The sequence below is a fragment of the Micromys minutus genome (assembly GCF_963924665.1).
Source record: "Micromys minutus genome assembly, chromosome: X".
Taxonomy (NCBI): domain Eukaryota; kingdom Metazoa; phylum Chordata; class Mammalia; order Rodentia; family Muridae; genus Micromys; species Micromys minutus.
In genome coordinates, this window is record NC_137970.1 from 107,493,343 (window position 1) to 107,519,558 (window position 26,216).

Below are 26,216 nucleotides of genomic sequence, written 5' to 3' on the forward strand. Positions count from 1 at the left end.
TCCTAAATGTCCTGAAATTTAACCCTCACCAGAGATTAGTAATCAGACAACATGGTGGGATTACCTTTGGAATAATGAGAAAGGAGCATTAAAACAAGTCATATAATGCCACATGATAAATGGTTGTTATTGGATTTAAGTTCAGATGCTGGATGTAAGATATAGTAACCATGTAATGATGATGTGGTAATAAAGACAACCTTATTTGAAAAGCCAGCTGATCTAGGAAAGAGAGACCTCTTTTTCAAAGTCTGTCATGTGCCTTCAATATAGTGAATTATTTTTCTTAAGAAAATAATTGTTTTGATTTTAAGTCTATTTGAATTTTGTCAACAATGATGCCTGTGCACCATATGCATGCCTGGAGTACATGGAGGTCAGCAGCACCCATTATAACCCCTGAAACTGGAGTTACACTTCGTTGTGAGCCACTTTATGCATGTCATAATCTAACACAGGTCTTCTGGATGAAAAACAAGTGCTCATAAACACTGAACCACCTCTCCAGATCCAAAAGGATTTGTAATCATGGAATGTTTAAAAAATTGGGTAACTGTCTTAAACTGCGTACATGGCCACCATGAGGGCTATGTTGGTGGGATTTCAGCTAGACTTTCTAATGTTCCTTTAACTCAGAAATCATTCTTGTTACTATAGATCAAGAGAGGTGGATTGTGCAGCAGTGGGATTTTAAGGGCAAAATAAAGAAGTCTTTCCAAGGAGTGTTGCTAAATCCTGACTGCACATACTAGCTAAATAATGAATTTGGAATTTTTGATCTTGATGTTTTGTCTCAGGAATGGGTCAGAGGCCAAATAAGAACATGGGCACTGGGGACTAGCTTTAGGAATGTAACCTATTTTAGCAAAGGAGAAGAAGAGTGGTTAAAGGGCAAAACCTGTAAACAATGTTTGTCATGCTCAGGCAAGACTCTGCGAATCCCCCCCACCCACTGCTTTGCTGCAGGTGGCATCACTGTTGAGGGTCCAACACAGCTGAGCCCTGTGACTCCTGGCCCAAGATAAGCTGTAAGTGGCCACCCAGGGGAGGACAATGCCTGCACCCAGCAACTCTGCCACACAGGGCCCCTCTCTGTGCCAACAGAACCCTCAGCCTCCAGAGGATGACATGGGCTGTGAAGTCTCCCACTAGCACTTCATACAGTTCCAGTATGAAGAATCAGAGGGGCCTCAGGAAGCCTAGTGCAACCTCTGGAAACATTTTTCCCAGTGGCTTAAGCCACAGACGGGGTTTGTGCAGGAGATCCTGGAGCTCATTGTGTTAGAGCAGTTTCTACATATTCTGTCCCCAGACACAGAGACTGAGACATTCAAACCAGAGATGAGACAAAGACTTTTTTACCCTGATCAAAGACCTAAAGGGATATCACGGGAGGTCAGGAGACAAGGCGAAGAATGTTGGGGTTGATTGTTCTCAGACCAAAAGAGGGGCCAGGCAGCTGGGTCAAGATGAAATGTAGGACCCCCTTCCTGGGACCTCCACTTGAGTGTCAGGACACAGGGTTATCCAATTAAATATGAGAGACATTTTTGCGGCAAAAGCAACTGGTAGTTTAATGATGGAGCTATGGACTGATAAGTATCTCACACAGGAGACAGAGGTAATGACCCTGAACTCAATGAAGAGGACATATTTATAGGGAAAATTACATAAGGAGGTAGCAACAAGCACATAATAATTTCATTGATTTATTTAAATTGGCACTGTCTGTCTGCTTTTGGATATGATTTAACACTAGACCACTCTGTTTTGGGGCACACTGACCTTCATACTTTGTTTCTCTCAGGACTTCAAGGATAGCCCAGACCTTATTGAGTATAACTGGTCTGAGTTTGTGCCATTTCTTTAAACAAGTTATTTTTTTTTCTTAGTTTTGCAGCATACTTGTCCTCAAAGCAGTTGTTAGTGGGAGCTAACTTGAAACTTTAACTCTTTCATTCCCCATTCCTTTTAGTGGTTAGTTCTAATCTTAGAACTCAGTATATTTAGTTTATTTGGAGTCTCTTACTGCATGATATTGTTGGCGAAGTGTTAAAATCTGGACTGTACTAACTCTTTCCTAACAAAGACTACTTAAGGATGCATGGTCTAAAGGTAAGAAACAAAAGCAAAATTAACAGAAGTCCCAATAATGAGGAGATTAAAATAATCAGCCATGGAGATGTGTTAAAATATTTTAAACCATTTTAAACTATCTTTGTTGTTTTTCTCTGTCTTTTATTCTTTTGTCTAGTCTTTCTTTTAGCTTACTCATAGAGTCTTTAATCACCACTGAATGATTGACATAAAAGCAACATTTTTCTCTTAAGGCAGCACATAGCCCTCTATCTTTAAGGAACAGTAAGTCTAGTCCCCTTTTGTTTTGCAAAACCACCTCCAAGAGGGGCATCAGTGACTCCTTACACTTAGATATGGATTGCTCTAGGGCTTGTAAAACTTCATCTATTGTGGATCTCAATGTATGGAAATATTGAGGAGTCTGTATTAGTGCTTCTGTGTTTGTTTCCACTACTGCAGCCACTCTAAACCCTAATATAACTGCTAGGAACTTTTAAAAGTATTAGATACAGCCCCTTCCAGTGAGGTTTTAGTTTCCTACTTGATGTTATCGGAACAGGATGGTGTCTATGACCTTGAACTGGTGGGGTATGTTCTCAGTCTCACAGGCCTCTTTTAGTTGTTCTTAAGCTTGATGTCTTATCACCTCAAGGGCCTTTAGGCAGGCAAACAAAGGTTTAGGAGAACAACATCAGGGTTATATATTCCTCCCGACTCAGTGAGCAGTGGGGCTCCCCAATCAGAATTTTGTAAGAGGTAAGTTTAAATCATCTAGGTGTGTTTCAAACTCAGAACAGGACAAAGGGAAGGAGGGCTGTTCAGTCATTGCTGCCGGTCTCTAAGGCCAATTTTGGTCAGTTTTTAGGGTAAGCACAATGTAATTTCTAATTGTTCCCCAATAAACAAGCAATCTGTTAATTTCATGAATGTAACATGCTTTTTCCAAAGTTCTACTTTTCTTCTTATTTACCTCTGAACAATTGGTAGAAGGTGCAAGGAGCATGCAGTATGGGGTCACACAAGTATAAGCAACTGCCACATCTCTCCTTAAACACCCCATTCCTGTTATCAGGGAAAATGTAAAGCCCTGTTCTTTTTGTCATTCATCCACCCAAGCTTTCATTCATTCATTTATTCTTCCCTGAGTTGGGAGTGAGGAACAGTCACTTCTCTTCACCAGTATAAGCAAATATCTGTGTTCCTCAAATATGGGGTGAGCAGCATAATGGGAGATAGCTGAAAAGGTAAATATTTCTTTGGAGGTCAGTCACTCTTATGTGTCATGGTTACACTGATCAATAGACATTTAACTACCAAATCTATATGTAATCAACTTGCTGAAGTCCCTCAAAGAAATTCTTGCAATATGGAGGTAATAAATCACCTCCCACATTTCTAATTTTAAGAAAAGGACAATTTCTGGGTTGACAAGGTGGCTCATAAAGTTACAGGGACATGATGCCAAGGCAAATAACATGAGTTCAGTCTCCAGGACCCACATAATAGAAGGAGAAAACTGATTTTTGGCAGATAGTCCTCATATTTTAACATATATTCACAAATGCATGTGCACATGTAAACACATAAATAAAGGAGTATGCAAAAATTATTTAAATAACATCATATAATATAAAAAGAAAAAAAATTTCGTTGTGATTATCTAAAATCCCTTAGCAAAATCTGTATGTTACTCACAAAGATATACCAAAATATTCATGTTTAGTCCAAGCAAAATCACTTTGAAGACCATTTATTTGTTTTCTTATATCAAGGCTTTCTGGAACTTTGAGCTGTCTTTAGGACTTGGGCTTTTTGTGGAGAAGAATGGGTGTTTTACAGGCACTTTAATGGCTTTTGATCTTCTTCCTTGCCATCAAGGGACTGCAGTGATACATGCTTCACATGGAAGGTTGGAGATTCAGAGAATATTATGTTACCAGCAGAGGAGGACATAAGCCTAGAGTCAAGGCAGGAGTCTGGAGAGGAAAGGCTGAATGTCAGCAAGAGGTGAGAAACTCAGGTAGAGCATGTGAGTCTGAGAACATTAGGCTTGGGTTGTTAATGGCAGGCTACTTGAAGACATGAAGCTAGTGGGGGGTAGAAGACCTGGAGGAGGTTTATAAGAAGGCAGGAGGTTAGAAATACATACAAAAGGCTGGGCTTGTGAGGTAATTTGAGGCTGGGATGAAGTGGGAATCTGAGGGGGCTCTCACAATAAAGGGTAGTAAACTCAGAGCAGGCTCAAGCTTGCAGAGATGGAATGCTTAAGGAGCAAATTGGAGGCTAGAAAAAGAAAAAAAAAGCCATAGTCATAAAAAGATAAGGTGTAAGGACTTGGGAGACAGCTGAAATAAGTAGAAGAGGAACATAGGAGTCTAGGTGAGGGTGGGAGAATCAAGATATATGGCAGGAGAAGATAGGCTGAATGATGAGCAAGAGAGTACAGGGCTGGGAGACACCATAAAGACTGTGGAAAGAAAAGTTGGGCAGGACCTCTGAGGAGGCTGAAGCAAGACAAAAGACTAGGGACTAAGGTCAGAGAGAAGGTGACACTTGTAGGATGGGCAAGAGCAGGAGGGTTGGTTTAACTTTAGAACAGATGGTTTGGGGAGAACAGAAAACCAGAGGGTGAAGAAGATAGCTCCACTGGCACACCTGAAGCCTGTTCAAGCTGAGAAAATAGAAGGTAAGCAAGGCTTTCCCATGTTCCATGGTAAGGTAATTCTTTAATAGTGTGAGTGGGGGCATGGTATCTTGGAGGGTAAGATCATCACCAGTACATAAGAAAGGAGCCCCACTCACAGAACCAATCAGCAGGCCTGTCCCTTCTTGGAAGGGAGGCCAAAGTATACTCTCTGTAGCTGTGCACAGCTCTTCCAAAATTGTCTCTAACACAATTGGAGGCCTAGGACTGAACTTAACCCGGTCTGAGGACATTCTTGAGGCTCTGCATGTGCAGAGAAGAGGAAATTGTTGATTCTGTCCATTCCTCTTATCCTACAACCTGGGTCTCCCATTCTCCCTCCCTGACAACGGTTCCCTGAAACACCTGTAAAGACACTCCTGAGAGCCAGAAGCCCATCCACCAGTCATGAACAGCATGGATGCTGTGTGCCATTGGATGTGGAGAAGTGGGAAGGACTCAAGAAACAGGCAAAGATCTCCACATTAAACCAGATACACTGAAACTATTAGAAGAGGAAGTAGGGAAAACCTTAGAACACATAGGCACAGGATAAAATTTTCTGAACAAAATACCAATGGCTCAAGTTCTACTGGCAAAGATTAACAAATGGTACTTAATGAGATTGCAAAGTTTCTGTGAGGCTAAGGACATTGTCAAGTAAACAAAACAACAGCCAAAAGAATGGGAAAAGATCTTTACCAACACCACATCAGATAGAGACCTAATATCCAAGGTATACAAAGAACTCTTTTTTTCTCTAGAAACCAGAGAATCAAACAACCCTATTAAAAATGGGGTACAGGGCTAAAGAAAATGTTCTCAATTGAGGAATGAGGAATGGCTGAGAAACATCTAAGGAACTGCTTGACATCCTTAACCATCAGAAAAAATGCAAATAAAAACAACACTGAGCTTCCTCCTCACACCAGTCAGATTGGCCAAGATCCAAAGCTCAGATAACAGCAGATGTTGGCAAGGTTGTGGAGAAAGAGAAACACTTCTCCACTGTTGGTGGGGTTGTAAACTGATACAATCACTCTGAAAATCAGTCTGCTGATTCCTCAGAAAATTGAACATATTACTACCTAAAGATCCAGCTATTCCACTTTTGGGCATATACCCCAGAGACACTCCAATATACAACAAAGACACATGCACCACAATGTTCATAGCATCTCTATTTATAATAGCCAGAAGCTGGAAAGAAACCAGATGTCCTTCAGTAGATAAATGGATACAAAATTGTGGTACATTTACAAAATGGAGTAATACTCAGCTATCAGAAACAATGACTTAACCAAATTCTTAAGAAAATGGTTGCATCTAGAGAATATCATCCTGAGTGAGATAACCCAGTCACAAAAGAACAGACATGATATGCAGTCACTGATAGTGGAATGCTAAACCCAGAGGCTTGGACTGCCCCAGAAACAACTCACAGACTATGTAAAGTTCAAGAAAAAAAAAAAGAAAGCAAAACAAAACAAAACAAAAAAAATTGACTAACTGTGTTACATCCTGTTTTACATGTACTTTTTGCTCATTGTAACTAGTAAGACCTTAATGCAGAATATCAAACCTGAAAAAAAAAAAAAGAAAAGAAAATGCCAAGCACTGACAAAAATGTATTTGTATACATTTATGCAAAAATATTTAATTTTTTTTCTTTCGTCTTTGTTTTTTAAAGTAACGTTTAAAAATAAAATAAAATGATCAAATATTAAAAAAATTAAAAAAAAGAAGCAGGGAGCTGTTCTCAGAATAAGGTCGAGAAAAGGAATGCACAGGAGGCCAATCTGAAATCTCTTTGTTTCTCAGGTATTGGTCTTCTGGGTGATGGCTCAGCCCTTCTCTAAACATTTCAACTGGGATCCTAAGCTGCCACTGTTCATGTAGCAACCCAGGTAGCAGCTGAGTGAAGAGCCTGCCTAGAAGTAGGTCCTTTCAGTTGAGCCAAAAGAGGAGAGGTGGCTTAGGTATCCTGCTCCTTCCACAAAAAAAAAAAAAAAAAAAATGGAGCCATGTACACTGCTATCTCCTAGAAACACTGTGGGAGAAATGTGTTCTCCCACCTCATGAACTTGATGGGGCTCATAGAATTGTGATTTCTCAAGTTACATAGAGAAGAGGAGAGAGATCAGGCTGATCTAAACCTGCATTCCTCCAGGTTGAGAGATGAGGGCTTAGACCCATGGTATGGCTTTGTTTCTCTGTTACCAAGCTTTGAGGCCCAACCCTGGAATCACATGGAAAATCTCATCCAGATAAATCAAGGAAAACCTGTCCAGGCAGCCCTATGTAGGGTAGAAGCTATGTTCACTAAATGCCCATGAATGGCCCAAGGTAAACTTTTATTACTTATCCCAAACTCCCCCAGTTCCTCTGGCACTTGTGCTTCAAAGTCTACTCATTCCATTTCTGATATAGAAACCTTCAGACTGCCAGCCTGCACCAGGGACAGAGTGGTCCCACTGCCCACTCAGATGCAGAGACCCAGATGAAGATCACAGTTTGTCTCACCCAAATGGCACAAAATGAATGGTGGCTGTCATATGGATTCTGCTTCCCATCTTAGAGCAGGACTCTTTGCATATGTCACCCTAGTTTTACTAATACTTCATGTGTGTATGTTTGAATGCATGTGTGTATTTGAATGCATGTATGGCACTTGTATGTAAGTGTTTGTGTTAGGGGTGGGTCATTGGGTAGGGAGAGGACCTCCTGGGTATTGCCTGTATTCTAGGTACAGGAAGGATCATGGACTACTGGGAGAAATTCAGTCTGAGTTCCCTTTCTCTTAGAACACACCCTACAGGGAAACTGATCCCTTTCCATAATCAGGGCTATGGTATGAGATCAGAGGAAGTGATATTAGGCCTTTGGGTCCAGTGGTGTCAGCCAGGAGAGGGGCAGAGCTATGACTCAGCTTTGACTTCATGTGCCATTCTGGCCCTGATTAGTCTGTGAGTTTCTGCTTTCCTGTCCCCTTGGGTACTTTGTTCTTCCATGTGTCCTCACTGTATAATGTCATTGTGCACTTTATTTGTAGTCTGTGTTGCACGCAGGGAAGCGTCATATAATTTAGAGATTTAACCTGGTTGACAATATTACATTTTATGGGACTCTTTGTGACCAGCTCTATCTAGTTAGAGATGTGGTTTTTGAAGTAGTTACCTGTTGCTATCTCCCAAATGTATACGAAAATCTTTGAGTTCTGTACACAGAACACTGCCAGGCTCCCCCTTTTTTTTCTGCTGGGTGCCATACCTCTTCCTGGGTGTGGCATAAGAGAACAAACTCCAAACCATGAGGGCAATCCAGGGCTAAGCAAGAACCTCCACTCTTCAGAACCTCCTTCCAGATTATCCTTGACAGGACAACAACCCTCTGATACCCCACACACAAATTATCTCTCTCTCTCTCTCCCTCCCTCCCTCCCTCTCTCTCTCTCTCTCTCTCTCTCTCTCTCTCTCTCTCTCTCTCTCTCTCTCTTTCTCTTCCTCTAAATGGGCAACAGTGGAACCAGGCTCAGAAGGTTCAGAAGGTTCCAGTTGGTCTCATTCACACTGTTCAGAGAAAGAAACTGAATCAAAGACTTCTCTCATTCCAGGATCTGGAGTCAAGGTATTGAATACAATTTGAAGTTTGAGAGTAAGAATAAAAGAAGAGGCCACTGTGTGCATTCTATAGTCCTCTCTGCAGTATCGGTATAAAGAGCTTATTGCTTTTCTGTTGTTTAACAATTGCAGGTGCTGAATCTGGATGATGTATAAACTAAGGACATGACTATTCTCCACTCTGTGTGTAGGCAAAAGGTCTGTATTGTTGATTTAAAAATGAAAGAATAGCAGGAGGCTTCTGGATAAGGAAGAAGAGTAAGGAGAGAAAGAAGTAGATTGAGCACAGCCAGCATCCTGGACGTCACAGGGATCACTGAAAGAGGGGGTGAGAGCAGGCCAAAAAGAATCCTGAAAAAATACAAAGAGAAGAAGAAGGAGGGGAGAGAGAGAGAAAGGTAGAGGGGAAGGTTCAGAGGGACAGAGCGACCGAGACAGAGAGACAGGACAGAGAGACAGATTGTGCATAGCAATAAAAGCAACATTGAGGAGCTGGGGGCAGGGAAGCCTTTGACCTGAAGTGATTGCAAGGTAGAGAAGGTTGGAAGAATCTGCTTGGAATGTGTAACACATGTGTGCATGTTGAGATTCCAGACACAACAGGTAATTATCTGTCCAGTAGGCCTCAGGTCTTGAACCTGCTTCACAAGTTCCTGAGGAATTCCGGATTTTATCTAACCAATAGAAAACCGCCTATAGGTTGAGCTCATTTCCGGATATTTGGACCGCCTTGTCGAATTGAGGGAATCAGAGTTTCTTTTGGAACTGAGAAAGCATGCTTTTCTCTCTCCACCTCTGGTTTGTGTTCTCAGAACTCCATTCTGAAAGATTAACTGAGAAGCCAGGACTCTAAGACTGAGGTGAGCTGTGGCTTAGTAAGAGTGCAGGAGGCTCAGGGGGGAGGAGCCTGGGGTTTTAGGGCAGCAGAATTATAAGAAGAATCACATTTAAGGACTGAAGGATAGAAAAATAGGCAGGAGGAAAACAACAGATTGGGGAGGAAGGGAGAAACAAAGCCTTGGAAAGGCACAGAGGGCATCAAACTCACATGTAGTTATGGAGATGGGAGAGAGTCAGGAGATTTTTATGGGAGGGTAGAATCACTAGTAACAGAGCCAGAAGTTTGGGCTTACTGTAGAGCAGGTCAGGAAATTAAGGGAAACTGTAGACCCCTTGGAATGTAGTGATTTAAGGAGAAAGACAAAAAGCTGAAGAGATACACAAGACCTTCTTGGAGTACAATAAAAGCCTGGGATGGGGGTGGAGGAGTACCGGCAGCAGAGGAAGGCAGATGAAATGAGAAGGCAGAGAGCTCAAAAAAAAAAAAAATCACAGGTTCTGGAGGGGGGATAGTGGGCTGTGGACATTGTAGGATGTGAGTACACTTGTAGGATATTGGATACAGAAAGCACTAAAAAAAAGGAGGAGCCTTGAAAAGAATATATTGGGAAGCAGGCAGGAGGTTCATAAAGAAAGATCAAAGTAGAGGGGCAGACCAGCAGCTCAAGAGGAAGTTACAGATAAGAGGATGTAGCCAGAGTAGGGCAGGTTACAGGACACCCTGAGTTTCAGAAGGTTATGAGACTCAGGAAGATTGCAGGATGCTCGGGAAGTATAGATCCTCAGCCAGGATAGAAGATCAGAAGAGAGTATGAATCTGCTAACAGAGCATGAGTCTCACAGGTCATATCAAAAGCTGGAGGGCAGGGAGGAGGCATGCAGAGCCAGAGAGCACTACTTTAGGGAGAGCAGAAATTCAAGACTTAAAGCCCAGCTGCTCTGGGTATATGGTTTACAAGGGACGAGACAGAACACTGAGAAAGAAGCTTAGAGATTCAGGGGGCTGAGGAAAGGTGAATGTAACCAGCTGCAGGAGAGAGTGGAAGGCACAGAGGGAGGGAGGAGCTAACAGCAGCCCTAGGGATGGAGGCCGAGCAGGAAGCTGATCTAGACAGGGAATGGCCTGGGGCTTGTGAGGTCAGTGGACTGAAGAGAGAGGCAGAGTGTCATGGAAGATATGAGGCTGGGCTAGGGAATGTGTAAGAGGGCTGGAGAACAGAGGGCAGAAGGGAGAAATTGAGGAGTCTGCTGGACAGAGAGCATGAAACAGGGAAATACCTGTGGAGAGGTGGCAGATGAGAGGTAACCAAACACTGGGGACAATAAAAGACTTTGGAGAATGGCACATAGGTGGGGAGGGCAAGACACTAGAAGGATGTGAGAGGCAGAAGACTAGGTAGGAGATGTCGACTGAGGAGGTAACACCTGATGATACTGGGAACAGTCAATAGGCACTAGGAGAAGGGCAAAGGTTGACTGAGGAGAGCAGGGTGTTCTGTGAAAGGAATGAAGCTGTGGGAGGGCTTAAGACTACTGAGTAGAGCCTGAGAGTCATGGGGGAAGGGCAGAAGGCTGAGGCAATGTGCTGGAGGCTAGGGAGTATTATAGTACTGTTGCAGTGGAATTGGAGTTCAAAGTAGGGCAGGAGTAAGGGGAGGAGCCTAGAAGGGAGGAGAAAGCTGTGGAGGGGGCAGGGACAGAGTAGAAAGGTGGACTATGACCAGAAGCTTATTGAAGCAGAAGAGTTTGAACTAGAAGGCAGGGGAAGCTGGTGTTCTACTCAGAAGAAAAGCAGAAAGAAAATCAGTGGATAAAGGAAGATGGAAGATTAAAGGAAGTTACTTGGCTCCTGGAGGTAAGAAATCTGGGAGTGGAAAGTATAAAGTGGGGGAGCAAGATGGGAGGCAACAGGGGAGGATAAAATGGTTCACATCCAGAGACGGAAAAGAGGAGGGAGAAGAGGAGGCTTCAGGGAGGGAAGGACAACAACATGAGGCTTCAGAGGGTGGCAGGACACTGACAGAGCTCAGAAGTGTACTTGTAGGCTAGGAAGCTGAAGAGAAAGGACAGATGCTCAAAAAACAGTAGCAAATTGGGAGCTAGGCACTAGATGGGGAAATAAGAATGAGGGGGTCTGTGGATGAAGGTTTGAAAAATTCTAAGATTCCTACAGGTTTAGGAAGAATAAGGAGTGACTGAACTCTGGGGAGGGCAGTGGCAGTTAGAGGACAGAATGTCTGAGAATGAGGACTCAGGGGTGTAAGAGACAGAGGAGGGGATCAGAGACTCAGCATAATGGGAGGAAAATATAGAATAATGTCTACAGAGGATGGTATGGAGAGAGAAGGAAGTATATGGGGAGATGAAAGGGCATCGAGAGAAGGCCAAAAATCAACAAAAGGCTTATGTCTTAGGAAGAGTTTAGGAGACTATGAAAATGGACAGATTTCTGTTTACAGAACAAAATGGATTCTGAGGGTGCGTGTGGAGGCTACCGGATGTTGTCCAGAAACACAGCACACTGAAGAAGGGCGGGGTGATGAGCATCCAGGTGGTTCAGTGGAGAATTGTACAAGAGAGGACATGTGAACAAGAGGAGAGAAGGAGAACACAGAGGGGGATAGTGGTGAGCAGGCAAAAGAATAAAGGTTCAGGAAGAGAGCAGGGAGGTCAGGGACAGGGCAGAGGGATGGGAAATAATTAAAACTGTGAGAAGTGCAGGAAGCTTAGCATATTTAGAAGGATGTGGACAGAAAATGGAGGTGAGGACATGATATGAGGGTGACAGGATACTAGTGAGAAGAGACCAAAGGAGATATCAGGAGACACAGCAGGAGGTCACTTGTGAGAAAATAGGAAATTATCACAGACTAGAGAAGACCTGGGATGAGGTGAACTGTGATATGTTGTCCTAGCAAATGGGGGCCATGGGCTTTGGAAATGGAGAAGTCTGGGGGAAAGAGGCTCAAGGAGATGTCTTTATGGATGCAGGTGGACACCAAATCTGGACAGGAAGTTAAGGAGGTTCAGGGAGAGGATATCAAGTCCCCAGTGACAAAACTAGGTAGGGATGGTGTCCTGATGAATTGATGCTGAGAATGCAGAAAGAGCTCTTGAGAATGTGAGGGTCTGGAACAGCAGAATATTAATAAAGATATAAGCTTAAAAGAGGATAGGAGGAGAATCAGGAGAACAATGATCCTGGAGAGGAAATTTGGAGGAGGACAGTAAGAAGAGCATGGCACACAGTAGGGTTGCTGGAAACAAAGAGAGAATGAAGGAGGGATGAGGTGAGTGCATGTCATAGGTAAAAGCCAGTGGTTGGAAAAGGATGGCCAGGATCTGAGAGATCTGAAGTGCCAGCTCCCTAGGTAGGGATAGGAGCCTACACAGCTGACAAATTTGATAGGAGAGAAGAAAATTCCCAAGGAGAGCAGGACTGGAGTATCAAAAGAATTCTCAGGTTTTCTAAGATTCTGAGTACCAGGCCAGCATGGTCCAGTTGGATCTTAGAAGATGGATAATGGAAATGTAGAGCATAAGTAGGGTAAATGGCAGTGTAGATGACTGGGTAAAGGACAATGCCTTTGTTGAGATATCAGGATCTTGGATGAAATGAGCAATAGCCAGGTATGAAGGCAGGAGTCTCAGGAAGCCCAGATCAGAGACTGTGTAAGGGAGAAATCCAGGTGTCAGGTTTGTTTAAGGAGATTGGAAAAAGCTAGAGAATTCTGACAAGATAGGAGGAACCTCATAAGAGGAAAGGAGGTTCATTGTGTGCCAGGAGTACAGAGGAAATCAGGAAATTAAGAGGGAAGTAGTGTGAGGGTGACAGGATAGCCAGGTCAATTTTATATATCAGGTGTAGAGAGCTAGTGTCTGGGGTTTTAGGAATCTTTGTAAAAGCTCAGGATTTTGAAATAATGTAGAAGCATAGGGGGGATTCAGAAAATGCTATGGACACAGTACTTGTGATGGGGGCAGGATTAAAAACAAGAACCTAAAAGACTGGATGGAAGGCATCAAAGTTATAAAGACATGAGAAAGCTAGAGGGGTTACAAAGTCAGGAAGAACCAGGATTAGGAACGTTCAGGAATCTGTTTCAAGAGTACCTAAGGGAAAAGAGTGCTGAAATGGAAGCTGCATGCTTGCCATCATAGGAGGAAAACAATACAGAGCAGAGATGAAAAAATAGGATTAGAACAAATAGGGAAGTTTAGGCATTGTACAAAGAGGTTAGTAGTCTAAAAAGAATCAAAATGGATTCTGAAATGAGGTGGAAAGAAGAGGGAGGATGGAGAGGTCAAAGGATGGAAGATATGGGGACAGGAAAGGGGAGGGAATAGAAGGGGAGCTAAAAGGGGAGAGGTGAAGAGGTAGGCTGGAAAAGGACAGAGTAGGATAAAGTGAAGATGGAAGAAGAGGAACATTAAAAAGAAAGAAGAAGAATGGACCAGGAGAAAGAAGGAAAGTGTAGGAAGGAGGGAGAATATAAGGGATGCCCCAGCCAAGAAGTGAAAAGGAACAGGAAACAAAGAGGACAGCTGACAATAAGCAAGGGCCTTAAAGAGGAGAGAGAATGATTAAATAGTAGCTGGCAAAAGAATGTATGAGAAGGAAAAGGGGGAAGAAAAAAAAAACAAGGAAGAGGGATAATGTAAAAAGGAGAAGGTTAGAAGGAAGAAGAGGGAGTGGGAAATGAGGGAAGGGAAGAGGACATAAAGGAGAAGCAGAGAGAGGAGAAAATGGAATGTAAGTATGGAAAAGAAAGAAATGGAAGGAGGAAAAATAGAAAGTAAGAAGAGGGAAGAGTGTATGGGGAGGAAAACGGGAATAAGGGGTAAAAGGACGTAGAGTTACAAAGAAAAAAGAGGAAAGGGAGAAGGACTGGAACAGAAAACAAAGGGATGATGGAGAGAGATAAGTATAGGAGATAAGAGAAAATTAGATTTAGGATAAAAGAGGAGACACTAGGGTACAAGAGCCATAAAAAATGAAAGGTAGACAATGTGGGGAAGTGGGAGGAGGAAGAAAGGAAGAAGTGGAAGGAAGGAGGAAGGTGAGGGAATGAAGAAGAGGAAGGAAGAGGAAGGAAGGTCTGGTAAGAGGAAAAAATGTGAAGAGGAGGAAGAAGATGAAAGTGTGACAAGGACAAAGCACAAAGAATAGAAAAGAGGGAAGGAGTGAGAAGATGAATTTGGGGTTATGAGGAATAAGAAGAATAAAGGCAGAAGGGAGAAGAATGGGAAAGAGGATGAACAAAAGAAGTGAAGGGAGTAGGAAGGAGGAATGGAGAGAGATCATGGAATAGACAAGGTCAGCAAAAGAAGAGAAAGGGAAAAAGCAAAGGAGGGGATAGTGAAGGGAAGAGAAGAGAGAGGAAAATAAATGAGGTTGAACTAAGGGGAGGAAGTCAAAAGAAGGGAACTGTGAGGGAATATGATGCAGGATAAACAAGAAACTGTAGGTAGTAGGGAAAGATGGTTGAAGATGAGAAGATAGAGTAAAGAGAAGGAAGATAGTAGAAGAGGAAGAAAGGGTAAAGAAAAGAGAGATATAATGAAAAAAGGAAATAGAAGAGAGTGAATAGGAGGGAGAAGACAAGAGGGTAGTGGAGGACAGTAAAGAATGGCAGGGAAGTAAAGAGGATATGAGAAAAAGGGGAAGGCAGAAATAATGATACATTGAAGACTAAGGTAAAAGATATGAGAGGAGAAAAAATGAAGGAGGAAGGAAGGAAAAAAAGAGATAATTGGGAAAAAGGAAAGAGAAAAATGGAGAATGGAAAAGGGAGAAAGGTGAATAGAAAAGAAGAAAAGAAATAGTGGAACTTTAGGGAGTAGAGAAGTGTAGAAGAATGTGGGAGGATTGAATAGAAGGCGGAAAGGATGATCAACAGTGGAGAAAGAGGACAGAGCACAAAATAGGAAAGGAACAAAAGCAGTGCAATAGAAAGAGAAGAGTAGGGAGGAGGGAAGATGGAAAACAGAAAGGTGAGGAAGAAGGGAAGAAGAGTATGGTGATGAGAGAGAAAGAGAGAGAGAGATAGATAGATAGATAGATAGAGAGAGAGAGAGAGAGAGAGAGGGAGAGGGAGAGAGAGAGAGAGAGAGAGAGAGAGAGAGAGAGAGAGAGAGAGAGAGAGAGAGAGGAGGGAGCCAGAAAGAGGATGGAAAAGCAAAGTTGATAGAGGGTTGAGGAAGGAAGTGCATGTATACATAAACAGAATAGAAAAGGGAATAGGAGAAAAGAAAGGTGGACAAAGGAGAAGAGGAAAAGAGGCAGTGAATAAGTTTGTAGAAAGAGGAGATTAACAGGAGGAAAGAGGGAATTGGCAGGAAGAGGTAATTGGAGGGAAGAGAAAACTGAACGAAGGACAGTGAGGAAAAGATGGAGAAGAAAGAAGAAAATAAAATGTAAAAAGAAAATAAAATGTAAGAGTATGAATGTAGAGAAGGGCAATACAAAAGGATCAAAAAGAAGGGAAAAATAGGAAATAGATAAGGAGACAAAGGAAAAGTGTAGGATTAAGTAGGAAGATGGAAAAGAGTGAAAGGAGAAGGAAAAGAAGGAAGAGGAAAAAGGCAGAGAGAAACACAGGGAGAAAAAATGAGAAAGCAAGGAAGTAAGAAGATAAAAGAGTTGGGATGAGGATGGAGGGGAGAGGAAGAGAGAAGTGGGGAAGGAGAGAAGTAGAGCCAGCCAGGACAAAGGAGGGTTGAAGAAAGAATGTAGAATTAGAAAGAGGAGGGAAGTGCAAGGGAAAGGTGAAAGCAAGAGAACACAGTATGGATAAGGGAAAGAATGAGGAAGGAAGTGAAAAAAAGAAAGAAGAGAGTGGAAAATAGGAGGACAAATGTAGAGTAGGTATAATGGAATAGAATAAGAGAAGATTGAAGAGGAAGGGATGGAATTTGTTTGTAAAGAAGAGAGACAAGTAAAGGGGAGGAAGAAAGAAGGAATAGGAAGGAGAGATGAGAAAGTAGAAGATGAGGAAGGAGAAGAGAAAGGAAAGGAAGATGAAGAGGTTCTGTGAAAGGAAGAGGAAAAGGAAGAAATATTAAACAGAAGGAAGAAGTGAAAAGGAGATAGGAGGAAAGAGAAGAAAAAGGCAAAGGTAGAAGTAGAGGAAAAGAAATGAAGAAGTACAAAGTATTACATAAAAGAAAAAGTGAAAGGAAGCAAAGAGAAAAAGATAATAAAAAAGAAAAGAGAGTAATGAAGAGGAGGGATGAATAAGAGAAAGGAGGGGAAAAGAACAGGAAATGAGAGGAAAATTAAAAAATTAAGAAATGAAGAGTAGTGGGGAGGCAACTGAGAAGAAAGGGAGAAAAGGAGAGGGGGATAAGAAGAGCATGCAGGGAGGAGAAAATAGAAGGGAAAATAAAGGAGTAAAGGAAAGAGAGAAAGAAGGCAGGAATTTGGAAAATTAAGAATAAGTAAAGAAGAGAAAGGAAGGCAAGGGAAGGAGAGAGAGGGGAAGAATAGAACAAAAGAAGTTGGAGTTAAATGAAAGAAGATAGGAAATAGAAAGAATAGAACATAAGAAAGAAGGAAAGTCAAAAAGGCAAAAGAAAAGAGAAAAGAACAGGTTGGAGAATACAATAGATCGAAGGAAAGAGATGATTTTTTAAAGATGGTGGAGGGAAGAGGAGAGAAGAAAATTGGACATAGAGCGAGGAGTGAATAAGTGGAAGTAGACATGAAGGAAGTGGAGAGAAGCTGGTGGAGTTATAAAGTAGGTGGAAGAGGGAAGTTGATGGAGGAAGGAGAAGGGAAGATGAGGAAAAGCAGTGAAATAGGAAGAATGGGGAGTGAGGGAAAGTAAGAGAAGAGAGAAGAAGTGGGAATGGGGTAAAATCAGGGAAGAGGAAAGAACAACACAGAAAGAAGAGGTGGGAAGAAAGAAAAAATTTGAAGTGGGAAAGGCAGGTAATGGGATGAAAATGGAAGAACATGAAACCAGAGGAGAAAGCGGAAATTGAGAATAAAAGAAAAAAATATGTGTGGGCAGAGGAAGGGAGGGGAAATAAAAAGAAAGGATAGAAAAAGAAATATGGAAAAGGAAGGTGGGAAAATAAAGATAAAAATGGACAAAGAAAACAGGAGGAAAAAGAAAATCTGGAAAGAGGAGTAAGGAAGGAAATAGAGGGAAAATAATATGAAACATTTGAAAACAGAAAAGGGGAGAAGAAAGAGGAGATAGAGACAAGCGGATGAAAAAATATGAAAAACATGGAAAGAAGGGTGTAGAATACATGCCCAGGAGTAGAATACCTGGGTCTTCATGTAGTACTGTGCATAAATTTCTGAGGACCTGCACATTGCTTGTACCGGCTTACAACCCCACCAAGAGTGGATGAGTATCCCTACTTCTCTGCATCCTTGCCAGCATCTGCTATCAACTTAGATTTTAATCTTAGCCATTCTGACTGGTGTGAGGTGGAATCTCAGGGTTGTTTTGATTTGCATTTTCCTGATGACTAGGCATGTCAAGCACATCTTAAATGCTTTTAAGCCATTCAATATTCCTCAACTGAGAATTTTTTGTTTAGCTCTATACCCCATATTTTAATAGGATTGGTTGATTACCTAGAGTCTACCTTTTTGTGTTAGTTTATATATATATATATATTTGGATTTCTATCAGATGTGGGATTGGGAATGATTTTCCCAGTCTGTTGGCTGCCATTTTGTTTTCTTGACAGTGTCCTTAGCCTTACAAAAACCTTGCATTCTCATTAAGTCCCATTTATGGATTCTTGATCTTGAAGCATAAGCTGTTTGTATTCTGTTCAGGAAACTTTCCCCTGTCCCTATGTGTTCTATGGTTTACCCTGTCTTCTCTTCTAATAATTTCAGTGTACATGGTTTTATGTGAAGACCTTTGATCAACTTGCACTTAATCTTTGTACAAGAAAATAAGAGTCTAGATTCATTCTTCTGCATGGTGACTGCCAACAAACACCATTTGTTGAAGAAGCTGTCCTTTCTCCATTGAATGTTTACAGCTGCTTTGTCAAAATCAAGTGTCCATATGTGTAAGAGTTCATTTATGAATCTTCTATACTGTTGCATTTATCTAAGAGCCTATCTCTGTACAAGAACCGTGCAGTGTTCAAAATAATTGCCTTGTAATATAGCTTGAGGTGAGGGATCGTGATTCCTGGAGATGATTTCTTGTTGTTGAGGGAGGAATTGATAATCCAGGTTTTTTGTTATTCCAGATGAATTTGTAAATTTCTCTTTCCAGCTCTTTGAAGAATTGCGCTGGAATTTTGATGGGGATTGCATCTTATGTGTGGATTGCTTTTCTAATATGATCATTTTTACAATGTTGATCCTTACAATCCATGTGCAATAGAGATCTTTCTGTTTTCTGAGATCTTTATAAATTTCTTTCCACAGAGACTTGAAAATATTGTTATACAGGTCTTTCACTTGCTTAGTTAGAGTCACAAAATTGTATTTCATATTGTTTATGACTATTATGAACGGTATCATTTCCACAATTACGTTCTCAGCACGTTTGTCCTTTGAGTAGAGGAAGTCTACTGATTTGATTGAGCTATTTTTTATATTCAGCCACTTTCCGAAAGTTGTTTATTAGCTATAAAAGTTCTCTGGTGGAATTTTTGGGGTCACATAAGTATATTATCTTGTATTCTGCAAATAGTGATATGTTTACTTCTTCCTTTCTGATTTGTATCCCTTTGATTTCCTTTTGCTGTCTAAATGCTCCGGGAAGAAATTCCAGTACTATGTTAAATAGGTAAGGGGAGAGTGGACAACCTTTTTTAGTCCCTGCTTTTAGTGGGATTGCTTCAAGTTTCTCACCATTCAATTTGATGTTGACTATTGGTTTGCTATATATTGCTTTCATTATGTTAAGATATGGGCCTATTCTTTCCAAGACTTTTAGCATGAAGGGGTGTTGAATTTTGTTAAATATTTCTCAGCATCTAGTGAGATGACCATGTGTTTTTTTTTTCCTTTGAGTTGGTTTATATGGTTGATTACATTAATGGATTTACATATATTAAACCAGCCCTTCATTCCTGGGATGGACCCTACTTGATCATGGTGAATGATCATTCTGATGTGTTGTTGGATTTGATTTGCAAGGATTTTGTTGAGTATTTTTGCATCAGTGTTCATAAGTGAGAATGGTTTGAAGTTCTCTTTCCGTGTAGGGTTTTGTGTGGTATAGGAAAGATGATTATTGTAGCTTCAAAAAAAAAAAAAAAAAAAAAAAAAAAAAAAAAAAAAAAGAGTCAGGTAGTATTTCATTTGATTCTATTTTGTGCAATATTTTGGAGAGTATAGGTATTAGGTCATTAATAAATGTCTGATCAAATTCTGCACTGAATCCATCTGGACCTGGGATTTTTTTTTTTTTTTTGTTGGGAGGATTTTTATAACTGCTTCTATTTCTTTAGGTGTTCTGGGGTTATTTAGATGACTAACCTGACCTGGTTTAATTTTGTATCTGGCGTCTGTCTACGAATTCTTTTAATTCCTCCAGATTTTCCAGTTTTTTTGTGTATAGTCTTTTGTAGTAGGATCTGATGATTTCCTGAATTTCCTCCATTTCAGTTACTATGTCTACATTTTCATATCTGATTTTCTTAATTTGGATACTCTCTCTTTGCTCTCTAGTTAGTCTGGATAAAGGTTTATTAATCTTGTTACCATTCTCTTAGTTTTGTTGACTCTTTGAATGGTTCTTTTCATGTCTATTTGGTTAATTTCTGCTCTGAGTTTGATTATTTCTTGCCGTCTACTCTTTTTGTGTGTATATGCTTCTTTTTGTTCAAGTGCTTTCAGGTGTGCTGTCAAGCTGCTGATGTATGCTCTCTCCAGTTTCTTCTTAGAGGCATTCAGAGCTATGAGTTTTCCTCTTAGAACTTCATTCATTGCATCCCATAGTTTTGGGTATGTTGTGCTTTAATTTTCATTAAATTCTAGAAAATCCTTAATTTCTTTCTTTATTTCTTCCTTGACATGCTATTGTTGAGTAGATCATTGTTTAGCTTCCATGCATATATGGGCTTTTGGTTGTTTTTGTTGTAATTAACTACCAGCCTTAGTCCATGGTGATCTGATAGGATACATGGGAATATTTCAATTTTCTTATATCTATTGAGAATTGTTTTGTGACTGAATATGTGTTCAATTTTAAAGAAGCTGCCATAAGGTCTATTCTATTTTTTAGGGTAAAATGTTTTGTAGATGCCTGTTAATTACAATTGGCTCATAATCTCTGCTAATTTTACTGTATCCTTGTTCACTTTCTGATTCCATGGTCTGTCCATTAGTGAGAGTGAGGTGCTGAAGTCTCCCACTACTATTGTGTGTGGAATAGTGTATGTTTTATGCTTTAGTGGGGTTTCTTTTATGAATATGGGTGTTATTTTATTTGGAGCATATATGTCATAGATTGAGAATTTTTCCTGATAATTTTTCTCTGTAGTGAGTAAAAAGTGTCCTTCTTTATCTTTTTTATCTTTTTTGATAACTTTTGGATGAAAATCTACTTCAACCATTATTAAAATGGCTACTCCAACTTCTATCGTGGGGCTGTTTACTTCAAAGTTTTGTTCCCAGCCTTTTACTCTGAGATAGTGTCTTTCTTTGTCTCTGGGATTGAGTTTCCTGTATGCAGCAAAATACTTGCCTCTGTTTGTATATCTAGTCTGATAGTCTATGTCTCTTGATTTGGAAATTGAGTCCATTATTAACATAGAATGAGTTTTGAATCTGGGCTGTTTTCGAAATTCTGTGTAAAGAAGCAGTACTCATGACTTAGTATGAAGAACAGGAGAATGAAAATTCCTCTTTTCTTTGATCTCCTCCCAGAAGCACGGTGAGTTTTTCAGCCTGGTAGAAGATAAATGAATGGAACAATCATTAGGAAGGTGGAGAAGCCTTGGATAAAGTGTTTAATGCACTAATCCATAGTGTTACTAACACCAAACAAGACAGGAAGCAAGCAGAGATTGGAATTATGAGTGATGTTATGAGATTATGTAAATGGGATTATGGCTAGGGGTTTTAAAGGGAAATGTGGAGGGGCAGGTCAAAAACTGGAATGTTTTCTAAAGTTAATGTGGATAAAGAATTCTGACATTCATGATTCCAGATGTTAACAGTAGCAGAATGAAATATAGCCCTGGAGAAAGAAGAATTGAATAAGTTTTGAGAGGAGTTGGTAAGGGAGGTGAGTGGAAAGAGATACAATATATATTGTTGGTAAGTTAGTCATGAGGAGTTGATTTTGATGAACTGAGATTGGTTATTTTATTTAAGAATACTGGTGTTGGTAGAGACAGATTCAGAGGCAAGAACAAGGTGACAGGAGAAATGTAGGTAAGCTATAATATATTTAGAAAACTCATTAGTGTAGAGCTTACACATCAATCATGTTTGCCATTGTTTGCCCCAGGGATCATTGAATGAATATTGAAAATGAGTTTAAGATTGATGGCCATGATAACATCACAATTGGAGCATTCAATTCAGCATATCCAATGTCTACAACCTCTGTACATAAAGGAACCCTGGAAACAGTCATTTGTGTTATGATAAGATAATTAAAAGAAGAAGAATTTGTGATACAGCAAGCTTGATCCAAAGCTTCATCAAAGTCCAGCACCATTCACGTGGGTATAATTTTGCTTTTTTTCTGGTGCCTGTATCACTAACAAAGAATCACTGGTGGTGCCTACTAGGAGCATTAGAAAGAAGAAATCTTGTAACACAATTATAATAAAAAAAGCAAAGACAGTCACAAGAATACAGTAAAGGTAAATTTATGTGTGGCACATGGTGTGGACAAAAGCCACCAGGTCACGGATACCCTTATATGAGATCTATTTATTTCATAGAGAGTGGCATCCTCCATACATATTTCATCAGTGATAGGCATTTGTTTAGTCAGTGTGGTCCTTTCATTCAGTACTTGCAGGGATACTGTGGTAAATTGAATATGCATGTCCAAGAAAAAATGTCACTATTAGGAGTTATGGACTAATTAGATAAGAAGGTTATTTAAGTCACTGTGGGAATATGTCCTGGGGCTCCTGTGCTCAGGCTTTACCAAATAAATTAGAACACCTCCTCATGGCTGCCTGTGGAAAAGTCTCCTGACAGCATTATGATGGAGCTATATAGACTGCTTAGCTCCTCTTGTACCACACCAGGCTGGATACTGCCATATATCCCACCATGAGGACAATGAACTAAATTTGAAATAGTACATAACTTTCATGTCTCCCCTAGTTCTTCTATCAGTAAATATTGAGGAATGCCCAGTGATACAGACTTTTGTACAGAACAGCGTAGGACATGGCCCCCACAACAGGAAGAAAAAAATCCTGTTTGTTATTGCGATAATAGTTATTTTTTTTGTACTGGGAAATCTGTGAAGTTAAAAGCAAAACTGAATCGATTTTTCAGTAAGCATGGAATATCTGAATTGGAAAAGGAGATGGCAAGGATGTCAGGCTCTGTACCACAGGTTTGAAGGGCTCTGTTCTGCCATGCTTAATTATTCTCTTGAATGCAATCATGTAATTTACATTTCTATGTGCATATTCCACAAGAATATTGAGGTATTCCAGTACACCCTGGGATTGATATAGGTCTCAAATATGTGTGGGCAATGAATTAAAGCTAATGATGTATTAGCACTATTGTGTCTTATCTAGAAAGCCATAGGATTTAGGGCCATATTGACGGATTTAGTGCTTCAGTTGCTACATGGAGGGGATTTTTGGAGATCAGGCCCTTTATTCCCTTTTAAGAGGTCAACGAGTATTTGAATATTGCTTGTGTGAAACACGCTCAATAGACTGAAACAGAAAATAAACTCCTCCTGACACATAATAGAGAAAAAAATGAATGTTCAAAAGAAAGAAAGAATACTAAGGGCAGGAATGGAAAGAAGACAAATAATATATAAACTCAGAACATTCAAAATTACACAAGTCTTCTCAACCAAACTAGGAAAGCTAGAAGATATAGTACAGCCATCCTCCAGACTCTAAGTGAACACAAATGCCTGCCCAGTTTAGTTTATCCAGCAAAACTCTCAATTACCATAGATGGATAAACCAAAATGTTTCAGCAAAAAAAATTACAGAATCACTTTTCAAAAATCCAACCCTACAAAGGACAAGCAATTGAAAACTCCAAAATAATAAGGAATACTACACCCAAGGAATATCAAAATAATAATTTGTTTGCAAAAAGGAAAGAAAGAACATAAATATAATTCTTTCTCTAACAACAATAATAACAGAAAAAAAAAAAAACAATCACTATTACTTGATGTCTCTTAACATCAATGCAATCAATTCCCCAATTAAAAAAAATAGATGAGTAGACTGGATACTTAATCAGGGTCCAGCATTTTGCTATACAGGAACCTCCTCTCAGAAACAGAAACAGATACTACCTCAAAGTAAAAGGTGGGAAAATAACTTCCAAGCAAATTGTCACAAGAAAAAATAGGAGTAGCTATTCTAATTAACAGTACATATATTTTCAACCAAACATTATCAAAAAAGATAGGAAGTACACTTTTTTCCTTATCAAAAAAAAATCTATCAAGACAAACTATTAGTCCTAACCATCTATATTCTGAATTCAAGGGCACCTGCACTCAAAAAAAAAAAACCTTACATTTATTCAAAGCATAAATTGCACAACACATAATAATAGTGGGGTCATCACCACCACACTCCCATCAATGGATGGCAGGTCACAGTAGCAGAAACTGACCAGAGACAAATTGAAACTAACAGAGGTTTTGAATCATTTGTATTTAACAGACAACTATAGAATATTTCATCAAAAAAACAGCATCTTACAGTACCTTTACCAAAACTGAACAGATATTTGATAAAAAAACAGGCTTCAACAGATATGAGAAGATCAAAATATTCCCACACATCCTATCAGATCACCATGGACTCAGTCTTGTCTTTCATAATTAAAAAAAACAAAACAAAACAAAAAAAAGAAGACAGAACAATAGTCCACATTTATATGGAAACTGAACAATTTTCTACTCAAAAATAATGTGGTCAGTGAAGAAAACAAAAAAAAGTAATTAAGGGTTTTATAGAATTCAGCAGAAATTGAAGTCTAACATGCCCAAACTTTGGGGTGTAATAAATCATCGTAAGAGGCAAATTAAATCATAGCTCTGAATGTCACCAAAAATCAAGGGAAAAAGTAAAATGAGGAAATAGGAGATGTGAATGAATGGCATAAAAAAGTAAAAGAGAATAAAAGAAAGAAAAGATGAGAAGTGGAAAGTGAAGGGAGAAGGAAGGAGAAAGAAAAAGATTCTCTTTTTCATCTCTAGTGGTCTGTTGGCGATGCTTTCATCTGTGAATCCTGATTTCTTTTATTGAGTTAAATATTTCCATGGTTGTTTCTTTTTCTATTTTCTTTATTGTTTCTATTTCCATTTTTAATTCCTTCCTCTGTTTGGTTTTCTTTTCTTGTAGTACCTTAAGTGATTTTTGTGCTTTCTCTTTAGAGGTTTATATTTCTTTATTTGTGTTATCCCGTATTTGTTTAAGGGAGTTATTCATGTGCTTCTCCAAGATCTCTCTCATCATCATGAAGTATGATTTCAAGTCAGACACATTTTTTTCTGGAGTGTTTGGTAATCCAGTTAGTGCAATGGTGGGAGTGCTGTGTTCTGATCATGCCACGTTCACTTTGTTTCCATTGGTTAAGTCCTTTAACTTTCCTCTTGCCTTCTTCTCATTAGTGGTTATATGTGGTCTTGTTGTCAGTGACTGCTGCCTGTCCCTCCCATGAGACCGAGGGCCTGTGGACTCAGGAAGAAAATTGGTTCTGGGTGTTAGGCTTTTTGTGGGTAAGCTTTGAGTTCTGGTGGCAGTGACTCAGTTCTCTCTTTGTGAGCTCAGGTGTGGGAGCTATTTTGAAATTGTTTCAGGATCTCAGACCTCTGCACACCAGACCTGAGTATTACTGGCAGGGACATAACTCTTTCTCTAGGCCAAAAAGGACCCTTTGCCAGTGAGCATAGAAATGTCTACTCAATGAGAACTTCCAGTGTGACCTCCCTGGTCCTATGTGTCTGGATGACCTCTGTTCCAGGTATGAAAGCACCTGTGAAGCTGATCTTCAAGGACCTGATTTCAAAGGCAGATCCAGATATTCTCTTATTCATAATCCTTAATTTTAATTTCTGTGCATTGAAAGAATAAAATATCAAGTACCTAAAGGCGTGTTTTAATATAAAGACGAGAAATGGGATTAGTTTAATATATTAGAAATGTATAAAATTATCATAAATCAGAATGTAAGTTAGAGGACATGCCCTTACAGAAATGTGTAGTGCTCTAAAATTAGTCAGATTTTAAGATTGAAGAATTAGCCAAGTATTTGGGTAGCATGTATTATTACTGATACAGTAAAGGATAGAGGACAAATTTGCAGTATATTAATATGAAAAATATTGTAAGAAGTGCTTTACATAGTATAGTGCTTTTCACATTGAAAAAAAAGTGAAAGCATCCATACTATGTAGAGGAAAGCATACCATGTACCTCAATTGTTGTTATTTACTACTACCAATATGTTTCATGTACACACCTTTGTTATTGTTTCTTGTTCATAACTGAACATTCCTTTATCTGAGTTTTATGTGTCCTTAAGATAATTTCATTTCTACTGTATTCCCTTAAATATTAACCTACGGATTTGCAAACATAAAAGTAGAAAAGATCCATTTCATATTTTCATATCAACCAATACATTAATATGATATTATTGGCATTTTTGGCAGTCATACTAGTAAACAGGATGTAACTATAAATACAGTGGAAATGCAAGAGAAAGGCTTTCTTGATAATCTGGATAAAAGTAAGTCCTGTATGTAATGTAATTCCAGCTGTTTCAATCAACCTCAGAGGAAATATTAGGTCATGGTTAGGTACAAACTTAATTA